General features: G+C 42.4%; 1 protein-coding gene and 1 long non-coding RNA gene across 2 annotated transcripts in view; one reads left to right on the forward strand and one right to left on the reverse strand.

Moving 5' to 3' along the window:
• LOC310841174 (uncharacterized protein) overlaps positions 1–13,446 on the forward strand; it is a gene marked incomplete at its 3' end in the record, with an annotated part of 240,448 nt that overhangs the window by 64,366 nt on the left and 162,636 nt on the right. The window lies entirely within an intron of this gene.
• On the reverse strand, positions 5,493–8,976 carry LOC310840803. Its single transcript, XR_014562152.1, has 3 exons — positions 8,933–8,976; positions 6,753–7,461; positions 5,493–6,527 (listed from the first exon to the last, which is right to left on the reverse strand). It is a non-coding gene; the product is annotated as an uncharacterized lncRNA (long non-coding RNA).

Here is a 13,446-nt window from a genome sequence, read left to right on the forward strand (position 1 = left end):
TGATTAGCAGAACAAAGAACGCCACTGACAGATACAAGGCACTTCAGCAAATTCTTCTCCGTTTTTCTCACTGAATAAAACGAAATGTGTTAGCGCTGAAGCAAGACACAATTCAGGGCACTAATAGAAGCCACAGATAGAGCAGTCCCCCGTTTTTCAATCAAAGCCCTTTCTAGTCGTCCCTCATAATTTTTACACAATTTATAGCTTTTTAAAATAAAGTTTGGGCTGTTAAATAGGATACAGATACTAAAAATGCTCTTTTCTTCACACACTCAGGAAGGGGTTCCAGTCTTAAACCAAGTCTGCCAAATTTGCTCATCGGTTTGATTTTTATTTTTTTTAAGTCCTCGCAAAAATCCATCAGCATTTTAGTGCTCAGTTTTCCTTTTTTTTAAAAAACAACAATTTTTATATGCAAAATACCAAATTATATATATATATTTCTGAAAGCAATTCTTCCTAACATGACACATTTTATAAGTTATTTTAGGCATAAAAAGGTAAAGGTAAAGGTACCCCTGCCCGTACGGGCCAGTCTTGCCAGACTCTGGGGTTGTGCGCCCATCTCACTCAAGAGGCCGGGGGCCAGCGCTGTCCGGAGACACTTCCGGGTCACGTGGCCAGCGTGACATCGCTGCTCTGGCCAGAGCCAGAGCCAGAGCCAGAGCCGCACACGGAAACGCCGTTTACCTTCCCGCTGGTTTATCTACTTGCACCCGGAGGTGCTTTCGAACTGCTAGGTTGGCAGGCGCTGGGACCGAGCAGCGGGAGCACACCCCGCCGCAGGGATTCGAACCGCCGACCTTTCGATCGGCAAGTCCTAGGCGCTGAGGCTTTAACCCACAGCGCCACCTGCGTCCCATATTTTAGGCATACTTTCCCCTAATTATTCACATTTTTGTACACTTTTTTTTAAAGAACTGTGCTATACAAATTTGGAAAAGTGTGCATTTACAAATTTCATAAATAATAAACGATAACCAGTTGAAGTCCCACTAGCAGCAGGTACAGTTTCCCAACACAACTATCCTTCTGAAGAAGACAATCAATTTAGTGGGACCTAAGTATTTCACAAGGGACGCAGGTGGCGCTGTGGGTTAAAGCCTCAGCGCCTAGGACTTGCCGATCGAAAGGTCGGCGGTTCGAATCCCTGCGGCGGGGTGCGCTCCCGCTGCTCGGTCCCAGCGCCTGCCAACCTAGCAGTTCGAAAGCACCTCCGGGTGCAAGTAGATAAATAGGGACCGCTTACCAGCGGGAAGGTAAACGGCGTTTCCGTGTGTGGCTCTGGCTCGCCAGAGCAGCGATGTCACGCTGGCCACGTGACCCGGAAGTGTCTCCGGACAGCGCTGGCCCCTGGCCTCTTGAGTGAGATGGGCGCACAACCCCAGAGTCTGTCAAGACTGGCCCGTACGGGCAGGGGTACCTTTACCTTTACCTTTACCTTTAAGTATTTCACAAATAACACTGAAGCAAGCCATTGTTTATCATTAGCTCCCCTCACCGCCACACCAACAACAGCTTTTTGTGTTGTTACCTGAAACCACCCTCGTCTTCCCGAGTGTCTGTAGAACCCCTATCTGGGGTGCTGTGTGGTTGTAGCTGGCGATCCAGCATTTCCTTTGTAGGAATCTCTGTCATAAGAATGAAGGAACCAGATATCCTTTCATTGCTAAGCAGTATTGTGGTATAAAGCTCATTTTGTTGAAATGACCTTATAAGCAGTCCTCTCTGCTGCCAGCTATAGGACTCCTGAATTACCTGCTTGTAACTAACAAATACCTTCCTATCTTCTGTTCAGTTATTGCAAATCTGTGCTAACTCACCCACTTCCTTTTTGTCCCCATCCCACATTGAAACCATCTTACTTCCTTTCTCTACAGCAGATGGAAATATAGTCCTTTGAAGAGCAAGAGTCAAGGGTTGCTGTTACCAGCCAAGATCAGAATCATTGCTCTAATGTTCCTTCCTCCAGCTGCTTTCACTTCACTGGTATACTCTGGGGTTTTTTAAATATTTCATTGTGCCTTCAAACTCCAAGCAGTCCAAACAGAGTTAGTTGTTTGTCTCCAAGAATAAGTAGCATTTTCTTTTTATCAGAACGTGATTACATGTCCTAGAAAGCCATGACTGGTGTTTTCTTTTTGTTTTGTTTTTAAATCAAACCAAGCCTGCACATTTTCACATGCCTATTAATCATTTAGCTAGGGTGCTTTTAAAATCTTCCCCCTCATTTTTCTGCTTGCTCTCATATTTCTTGTACCTCCAATGGCTGCATCATTCTGGGGGGAAAGGCTGAATTTCATAATTAGTAAAACAGAGCCCTTGAAACTAATGCAAACTAGCTTGCTTGTGGTTGCATATCCTGGTGGTTTTTTTGGGGGGAGGGGCAGTTAAACACCAGGATCATCACAAAAACCCTTAAGCCATAATGGCTTCTCACTTTTTCATACTGAGTCCCAAATTCCCAAGGGGCCTTTCCTTCAGTACAGTGTTTCAACATGTTACTGGAAGTTCAGATCTATGCGTCCCTCCAACACATTTCTTACAACTATGCCTCCCACTCCCTTCCACACCGTCCACTCAATATGGCATCACTTCCTGTTTTCATGAAAACAATATCTGGGTCACTTGACTGCCCATAAGAAAAAAAATTCACCATTTTCCCGCTTCTCAGTCGGTCGGTCTCTCATAAAGAAAATGATAAGTGGGGCAGGGCCTGTCCGCGAAGCTACTGCCATGGCTGCAAGAGGCGCCAAGAGGTTGAGGATGTTGAAGAGCAGCCATTGCAATCACTTGGTTCCAGCTTGCTTCATTTGGCCAATGCATCTGCACCCCTGCCCCAGCCTCCAAGGAGGAGGGAACAGGGGTGGGACTGGTGTAGAATATGTCCCAAATTTCATCTGAGGAATGTTGGAGGGTATATACATGATGGTTGCAGACTAGGTTCTCCTAGTCTCCCCAACAATATTTGCAGGTGAATAACCCTTAACTGGTCTGAGATAAAATCCCACAAGTATGAATATATCCTCAGGTGCATCCATCAGAATGAAAGCACAAGGCTACAAAGCATGCCATCCCGGAGAGTGATCCCAGATTCTAGTAATCTTCAGCTGGCTTGCTGAACGCACTGAAGATGGATATCATGATGTAATAAACAATGCAGAGGTCTTAGCTGGTTACAGACGCTTCAGGTTACAGACTCCACTAACCCAGAAATAGTACCTCGGGTTAAGAACTTTGCTTCAGGATGAGAACAGAAATTGCATGGCGGCGGCGTGGCGGCGGCAGCAGGAGGCCCTATTAGCTAAAGTGGTACCTCAGGTTAAGAACAGTTTCAGGTTAAGAACGGACCTCCAGAACGAATTAAGTTCTTAAACCGAGGTACCATTGTAGTAGACATGTGCACCTAAGCAGTTCCCAAGAGACTAGTGAAGGGGCAATCTGTACATACAGCACCCCCTGTGCCATGTTGTAAAGCACCTTTTGTTAGGTGATCTCCAGATGTTTAGGACTACAATGCACATCAGACTGATGAGAAAAAAAATCTGGAGAGCACCAGGTTGGCTGATTTAGTTATTATAGTCTTTTCATGGGATCAGAAACAGCCCTTAAAAGAACTGGGCAAGATGCATAACTGAGGGAGCCCAGAAATCTGGACACCAAGATCTAGCCTCTGAAATGGACCTATTTTCTCTGTGTGGCACTCCTCCCGATACCTGTTCCTGCCAAAATTTCACTTATAACAAATAAAAGGTAAAGGTAAAGGTACCCCTGCCCGTACGGGCCAGTCTTGACAGACTCTGGGGTTGTGCGCCCATCTCACTCAAGAGGCCAGGGGCCAGCGCTGTCCGGAGACACTTCCGGGTCACGTGGCCAGCGTGACAAAGCTGCATCTGGCGAGCCAGAGCCGCACACGGAAACGCCGTTTACCTTCCCGCTGGTAAGCGGTCCCTATTTATCTACTTGCACCCGGAGGTGCTTTCGAACTGCTAGGTTGGCAGGCGCTGGGACCGAGCAGCGGGAGCGCACCCCGCCGCAGGGATTCGAACCGCCAACCTTTCGATCGGCAAGTCCTAGGCGCTGAGGCTTTAACCCACAGCGCCACCTGCGTCCCCTTATAACAAATAAAAGGTAAAGGTAAAGGTACCCCTGCCCGTACGGGCCAGTCTTGACAGACTCTGGGGTTGTGCGCCCATCTCACTCAAGAGGCCAGGGGCCAGCGCTGTCCGGAGACACTTCCGGGTCACGTGGCCAGCGTGACATTGCTGCTCTGGCGAGCAATAACAAATATATAACAAATAGCTGTCATTAAATCAAAGCCAGCGCTAACATTTTAATAGTAATGGTTGTTAATCTTTTAGAATCTGTTAGCGACATAATAATGAAAAGGAATATGTGCTGGATTGTGGTGATGTTTGATGCTGAAACTAGGTCAGGAATCTTTAAAACACTTATACAGGCAACAGATTTTCATTTTTTTTATTACCTCTTATTTGGCAGCCTACATAATACTAGAAGTATACAAAATGTTATATAGGCAGTAATAGGTATGTGTACTCAGGAGTTATTAAGTATCAGCAAGTATTATTCATCAGCACAGAGTTGATTTGGCTTCAGTTTCTTCAAGGTAGTCCGATCGTTCAGTTTTAAATATTTACATACCTCTCTGCCTGCCTCCATCTTGAAATTAATTCCCTGCTCTCAAAATAAAAGATGGCCAAAGATTATGTGCCTTGATGTTGGTGGGCTACCCACACCCTCCAAGGTTAGTGATATCAATTGGAATGGTCAGGACAAAGGTTGTTCATCAGTGTGAACACTGAAAACACACGGGACAACGAAACCTAGCCAAAAACCCAGTCAGGAGGCTCAGAATAACTGTGAGAAGCCAAGAATGAAATCTTTATCCACCCAAAGCAAATGAAAACACCAATTCAAAAGCAAATTAATGAGTTGTCCAAGCAACAAGGAAACATATTTTTTTTAAAAAAGTTTTTATACTCTGAAATTTCATAATCCTTCCCTTGTTAGTAACCTGTCTGTGCGTGATTTGCCTTTTTATTAGTTGCATGTTAGTACATTATTATCTAAAATGATGGGGAAATGGCTTAAGCTGTTCATTCTATGGCATTAGTAGTAACCATACTTAAGGCCAGTGGGTTGTTGTTTTTTTTAGAAAAAGAGGTGCCAGAACTCCCCGTGAATGCCTCCCTTGTTCTCTTATAATGGCAATGGTGCCCACCTAAGAGGTGCTGGAACTGAGTTCCTGTGGGTTCCTGCTGGAACCCCCCCTTGCTTCGAGCCATAAGTGAGAATAACAATCAAATGGTAACACCTCTGTTGTTGTATACCGAGGGTTTTATCAATTTACTAATCTCAATCAACCTTAAGCTTTACTATAGAGCATATGATACAGATACCTTTTTGAAATAATTCAATGGAAATATTGTGGTAAGTTGCAGTATATGTATGTATGTATGTATGTATGTATGTATGTATGTATACTGCCCTTCATCCAATGATCACAGGATGGTTCACATTAGTAGATTGATAGAAATCACAGTTTCTGGATGAAAATGGTGGGCTGCATTCATTTGTCATCTGTAACGAGCACATGCTTTTATTGACTCTTCAGGGCAAGGATATGCACTTTGTTCAGTATCTTGTTAACTTGCTATTGGAAGTTTATATTGAAACAGGAGGAGGCATAGTTAGATTAATCTTTAATATAATAATCTACATTTGTGGAGATGTGTTTTTGCCTGGATTTTAGCTTATCGTTGATTTTTTTTTATGTTTCCATTAACTTCCCCACCAACATCTTATTGTTTCATTATTTCGGTAAACCGCTTTGAGGTGCTATTACAAACTTGTGAAATAAATAAATACCTATGTAGCACACAAGATCTCAAAACCAAAACAATATAACACTTAAAACCAAAGCCGTCGCCCCCCAAGCGCCACTATATATCAACCTCACAGTGTTATTGTGACAATGCAATATACAAGTAAAGAGGAACATGCCCTGGTTAGCAAAAGTGAATAGTAAATTAACAAAGAATAGGGATAATTTTGTATTCTGCAAATATTTGAGATTGATTTGTATATTTGATTTTATGATTATGATGTATACTGCTCTGGGTACCTTTTGCCACAATACAGTGGTACCTCGGGTTAAGAACTTAATTCGTTCTTAACCTGAAACTGTTCTTAACCTGAGGTACCACTTTAGCTAATGGGGCTTCCTGCTGCTGCTGCAGCGCAATTTCTTTTCTCACCCTGAAGCAAAGTTCTTAACCCGAGGTAATATTTCTGGGTTAGCGGAGTCCGTAACCTGAAGCATCTGTAACCTGAGGTACCACTATAGTGGTATATAAATATATTATTGTGGCTACTGTATAACTATTGCCTGTGCTCTGCTCATATGAACCTCTTCCAAGAAGCTGTCTTACCTGGCCCTTTCAGGTTACCTGCAGATGTGTGGATGCTGTTGTCTGGGGATGAATATGGTCCTTGAACTGGGCCTCAGAGATCAAAACAAAAAAATTCCTTCCAGTAGCACCTTAAAGACCAACTAAGTTAGTTCTTGGTATGAGCTTTCATGTGCATGCACACTTCTTCTGAAGAAGTGTGCATGCACACGAAAGCTCATACCAAGAACTAACTTAGTTGGTCTTTAAGGTGCTACTGGAAGGAATTTTTTGTTTTGACTATGGCAGACCAACACGGCTACCTATCTGTAACTGGGCCTCAGAGATGGTCAAGACAACAGATCTAACAGGAGTTCTTGTGGTATGAACTAGATTGGCTAAGGGTACACTGTTATCTTTCGGCTTCTAATAAAATCCACTTTACTGGGAAGACAGGCATTAAAGGGGAAACATGAGTGAGGCAGCATAAGTTGGCCAACCTAATTTTTGAGACTTCAACTTCTGCTAGTTTGAGTTTAGAAGTAAAATAATGGAAAAAGCAGTTTGCATAATTGCACTCCCCCCGCCTTTAACCTAATGTGTTTATCAGAAGCCAGCAGTCCCAGTGAGTATACGCTTACTTTTCAAGCTTTGCATTTCAAACAAAATGGGTACAGTATGGAATATATCAAATGGAATATGTGGCACGTTTGCAAGGTGTTCCTCAGTTATTAGCTGTACCTAGGAATAAAACTGATTGATGTGCAGGGTTTGTCTTTGGTAGGAAACGCTTGGAATTTAAATGTCCTAAAATATGTTTTTAAAGGAAATAAATACAGCATTATCTGTCACAGGAATGGAAATTATACAGTGAGGTAAATATAAATTGCATATTTGCATACAAATATTACTGAAATACAAAAAGAAGATGTAAAAGTGCACTTTCGGTTAACCTTTGACCTACTGCAGTTTGTTATTCAACATATATATTATGGCAGGTTTTCATCCAGATATATAAGGCAACGAGAATGTACCACATTATTCTTTTCTGCAAAATAACAACAAAAACAGACGCTACATCACTCTAGGGATGCAATGTTACTGTAATGATGGTATTTCTGTATTTTGGTCCACAAATGCTATGTTTGAAATGAAATTATGAAATTAATTACGTAATTAATAACTGTAATGGCATGCAATGGCCTTGAATCCACACAGTGAAACACCCACTGATGCCATTTCAATAACATATGAGTTGGGCCTGAGCAACACTTTGAGTTGGCTGAACTGCATAGTTAAGAGAAAACACAGTTAAAATGCAAAGGGTTATATTTGAAATAACAAATATTTCCAGTGTTTCCCCGGAGCTTTATAATTTGCCTGGAGCTTTTTAAATTTTGTGTGTGGAACTTCCACATTTGTGCTACAGATCCATATAAGTTTTCTAAATCCATAATGGAGCTGCTCTTAAAAATGGGCCTAGACTTGTGATGCAGCCAGAAAATGGCCACTAGCAGGCTGTGCCACAATTTTTCTCATTTCCATTCTGCTTTGGTCCCAGGAGAGAAATTAAACTAGTCCTTGAAATGCACAACAAAGCTATAAAGCAACAGCAACATTTCCCATAAGCTCTCTTCATTGCATTACCAGATTTCTTATTCATGAAGTTTGCCCTAATTGCATTAGAATGAAAGTATATTATTTTTATTGATGATAATAGTATATGAAAAGTAATTATATTAGTGATTTCACTGTATTAGCAAAATAATGTTAATCTGTGTTATAGGCAAAATGTTGCTTTGGAGAGAGAGCAAGGAAAGCGGCTTTAGTGTGGCACACTACCCAATCTCTGAGCAATACGAGATTCCAGAGGTTCCAGGCCCTTACCCAGGGTTTGTGTTTCCTTTAGGAAATGAAGAACACTAGCTATTGTGGTGTCCTTATGATATATGGTTTATATACGCATATGCACCACCTGAGCCTGCAGTGGAAGGGTTCAAAGCATAACCCCCTCCCCGCAAAGGGTATTGATTCTCCCACAGCCAAGGCCTTGGAATCAAACTGTTATGTACTGAAGTTCTCACCCTGAGCCAGCAGGGGGATACCGTAGATAGTTATGCAAATAAGGGATCAAAAGTGACGTTTAGTGATTGGATAGTTTTTGAAAATTGTTACAGTTACGTTGTACTGGCGCCCTATATAAGCAGGCTGACTGAACCCTTCAGTTCAGTTCTGTTCTGACCTGTGAATAAACAAGAGCTGTTTGAAGAATCGCTGTGTCGTCTGATATGTTCACCCACAACTTAACACAAACAGAAATTAATAATTGCCTTGTCTCTCCCACTCCCCGGCTTGCTGCTTTGCTTCTGGTCCACATAACTGCAACTCAGCTCTAACTCTGGTTTTATTCTTCCACCCATTCACCTTCTCACAAAAAGCCCCTTTCCCTTTTAATGGCCCATCGCCCAGGCAATTGCCCCAACACAGGAAGCTAGCCTGGTTTATATTTTATCACTTACTGGATCCAGGAGTTAGCAGGGTCCTGCATACAGCCCACTCCCCCTCCTCACAGCAGTATTTTTTATTGATAACAGTATATGAAAAGTAGTGATTTCACTGTATTAGCAATATAATGTCCGTCTGTTAAAGTTACTTTTGAGAGAGAGCAAAAGGAAGGAAAGCAGCCTTGAGATCAAGCTTCCCTGTACTTTCCCTGTTCCCTTCCCCTGTCATGTGACAAAGACACGTGAGAGCAGAAGCAGCAAAGCAGGCTGGGATGTGCTGGGACTGCACATTCATTTGGGCCTACTAAAGTTATTCAGGCCTAACTGCTAACTGTTGAGTCACTCTGACATGTGACTTAGCAGCCATTTTCTCTCTGTTCTCTGTAAGATTTCAGTCAGAGTCAGTCTGCCTCAGTTGTGAGCAGTATGTAATCTCAGTTAAACTGTTTGGAACCATGAAGATGTTTATTTTAACTCAGTAAAGCTTTTATTCTTTCACTTAAAAACTCTGCATTATTAATTTACGCTGCACGTCATCCCCGCTGTCACAACTTACATTGCAAGCTGCTTGAGGACAAGGGACTGCCTCCTTTTGCTTATGAAACTCTTGTAAAGTGCCAATTGTGTTGGTAGCACTGAATAAACAATAAACATTAATGGACCCAATCCATTCAAATCTGTTAAAATCTTGACATAGAAGTTTACAGGTTGCCAACTGAGCGCCACAAGATAATATTGTTTTTGTTACCTTCTGCTGAAGAGAGGCTGCCAACATTTTAATATCTTATTATTCTATATACTAGAACACATACTTATTCATATATTTCAGGGATGGGGAACCAGTGCCCTCCAATCAACCCCCATGGCCAATGGTCAAGGATGATGGGAGCTGTGGAGGCCCAATATATTTGAACAACACTTTCAAAATCTGAACAACACTTTCAAAATTTCAGTCAGAGGATTTTACTCATTTCAGCTCAAAGATATTCTAGAAAAGCATAATGGGCCAGATTCAGCTATGCTGTTATGCTAGTGGAAGCCAGTGCAATGAGTCCTAGTGCAAAACGACCTCCTCCCTTCTCCACCCCCATGCCCTCCTTATCCTCCCCAAATCTGCTCAGAATGATTGGGATGAACCCCAGAACAGGGGGGGGGGGGGCATGGAGGAAAACAAGAGAAACTGTTCATATTTTGCATATTCAGCAAGCAGAAATGTTTTCGCTGATAGAACAATTGTCTTAAAACAACATTGAATCCCACCATTGTGGTCCTGTAATCTGTTATCAGCTGTTCAGAACAGACTGCATTATGAACATGTGAAAATGTGCGTTATATGGGGGCCTTCCTGTTCCCCTGTGTATATTTAGGAGTGTGTGCATGAAGAAAAATATTCATCCATCCCCTACTCAGAGAATTGACTTCTAGAGGCCTTGGGAAATAGCCGGACTCTGAGGAAAGCCAATGCCAGAAAGCCATACTAACAAAATTGCAACAAACCGGCAAAATTGCTAATCAACAAGAGAAACTGGAAAAGGGAAACTATCCCTGAAGAGGGAGGATTGGAGCATAGGGCATAGCTGTCAACTTACAGATTTGAAAATAAGGGACCAGCAGCCTTGAAAATAAGGGACCAGCAGCCAAAATAAGGGACCTGCAGCCTCACCTGTTCCAGGCACTCCAGTCTTCCTGTCCTCCTGCAGTCTGGTCAAACTCATGCTGGTAGCTTCGAGAACACTGTCGAACCAACGTTGTAACCAGAGGATCAACTGAATAGAATCTGAATCACATGCACCACAAGGCCCATGCAGCCTCAACTTAAGATGGCTCCCTGGCCTAGCTTTGCACTGCAAAGTTTGCAGCAGCATGTGCAACAAAATGGCGTCCAGCGTTCAAAAAACCCCTAAGCTTGCATTAACTAGCCACACACGAGGCATGCAAGCTCCACCCCCCAGTCGTTCTTAGACTTCTTATTGGGTGAGCAACACAGCCAAGCAACACAGTTGGAGCCTCCCTCCTCCCTGGCCGGCAGGGAGGAGAGAGAGGAGCTGCTTCCTTTGAAATTTAAGGGACATCATTTAAGGGACATTTAAGGGACATCTATCAATAAGGGACAGCAGTGGGACATGGCGCTGGAATAAGGGACTGTCCCTTCAAATAAGGGACACTTGACAGCTATGGCATAGGGTATCCATAATTTCTCTGTGTTAAGAATCAGATTTCAGGCATTTATTATAATGAGTCTTTTAGCATTCCTTCAGAACCCTTCAGAAATTAGGTTGAAGCAGATTTATTATGAGGGACTGAAGCCAGATAGAAAGCCTAGTCCAAATTAAAATCAATAATAAAGTAGTTCGAAAGTGCTTTTGGACACTCACTTTTCTATTCATACTTTTGGAGCAGAACGAGGCTTTTCTTCCCTGATTTTGGAGCGAAGCGCCCTTTTTAAGGAAGCATCAGAGCGCAAAGTCACCGCCTCATTGCAATATGTTACTGTGTTTTAAATTATACTTTTTTTAATGAGTGCTTGCTTCACTTACCTCATTTTCATATCTGCATTAGCACAGCACTAGCAAAATACAATTCCACATGAAATATGTTTTTCAAGAATCTATTTAGATAGAAACAAGCATGATGGAACAATGTTCTTCATACATATTCCTAATCAAAATGAACTTTAATTAGACTAAGTCCGTAACAACTGTGCCGGGAGCAAGCATCACTACCTTTCAGAAACAATTTCCAATGAACCTTGCTAGGTGTTGCCTTGACAGTAGGACTTAGGAGCCACTGCAGTATTAATGTAGTATTATTTATAAAATAATAAGTAGAAAAAATAAAGGGTAATTCAGTTGCATTCACAAGAGCCACCATTTTATAAGTGGAGCAATAATAATAATAGTAATAATAATACCCTGCCCATCTGACTGGGTTGCCCCAGCCACTCTGGGTGGCTTCCAATGCATATAAAAACATAATAAAAATTACATATTAAGAAGCTTTCCTATTCAGGGCTGCCTTCAGATGACATCTAAAGGTTATATAGTTACTCGTCTCCTTCACATCTGTAACAGCAGACAGCTGTAGAGAATGACAAGCTGTAGATATCTACCAGTGAAACATTTTCCTATCCCACTCATTTCAAGCTACCTAGAAGGAAGGAAAGATGATCCGGCAACATTACTGAAACCTTGTTGTACAATATAAATGTGAATTATGAACTAACACAATTCTACAATTCTATTTACATTCCAGGCTTGTTAATCTCCCTCGGCTGGATTCTTCCCATCGTTTCACTTCTTCTTAGGCTTCAGCATAGTTGATCTATCGAACCGAACAAATGCATTAGGTGATCAGAGAGATCATGGGAGGTGTGCTGCGGTTAGCTTCTGCACGGCAGCAAGCCCAGCCTGGCCAGATGTGAAGTTGGGGAGGGAGCAGGAAGTGATGCTGTGCAGTAACAGCATTGCTGCTTGGAACACTCTCCCCCTTTCAACTATGCCTGGAGGTGAGTGCAAGCAGGGTTGGGGGCAAGGGCATAAGGGACTTAGGAGTTGGGTGCTTTTTACCTTTTGCTTTTTACAGCAAAAGCACCTGAGTGCACTAAAAGTGAGCAGAAGGAAGGACAGGCAGGATCCACTGAGCTTGCAGTAAGAATGCAAAAGTGGAGAAGCAAGGTGGTGGAGATCCTGGGGGGGGGGGAGATAGAGGGTGGCGTAGGGTGTGCATTATGAGCACCACATTAATGAAGTTTAGGCTTTCTTTCTTTTTTTACTCACACATTTTTACTCCCAGGCCTTCACTGATGGTTGAACTCTGTGTATTATAACTTTAACTCTCGTCTGATTTTTCAGTTGCAAAACACAGAAAAGCAAGAAAGATTGGCCATTGGCTCATATGGCCCAGTATTGTCTACGCTGACTGGGTGTAAGTTTGGAGGGCTTGTGATGTTCACCTAAAGAAAAGTGAGCATGGTTGGGCTCCTGAATTTTTCTCCAGCTAATGAAATCAAAACTAAAGAAGACTTCCTAACTCTTCCCTCACCGTGACAAACACAATTGCCTTGAACTGCCTCCCTGCCTTTTCTTCAAACAACATTTTCCCGAACACAGGATCAGTGCTGATAGCACTCAAGCCATGGGAAGAGGGAAGTGGGGAGATCTCTCCTTCCCCTCTCTTGAAATCACAGTAGGAAGCAAGGCTCTGGTGGAAGTCTTCGTTAAATAGCTAGTTATTTTTACACAGTAGACTTAAAAAAGAAAGAAAAAATGTTCATTTGTTATAGCAAGGCACCGCTAGACTTAACGTCTGATTTGGTTTCAGCTGGTTAAACTTGTATAACACAGTGAGAAAGTTGCTGAAATCAAATAGGCACAGATGAAATTGAAACACTTTCTTGGTATCTCCGTGATAGTGTTGCAATGGTCATTAATCATGTTTTAATTAAATGTTTCCCAGATACAAATCTGACTCATTAAGCCACCCACAGATCAGTTAGCTTAGGACTCCAAGAGCACTGCAGAAAGTAATAT

The sequence above is a fragment of the Podarcis gaigeae genome, assembly GCF_964106915.1.
Source record: "Podarcis gaigeae genome assembly, chromosome: 3".
Taxonomy (NCBI): domain Eukaryota; kingdom Metazoa; phylum Chordata; class Lepidosauria; order Squamata; family Lacertidae; genus Podarcis; species Podarcis gaigeae.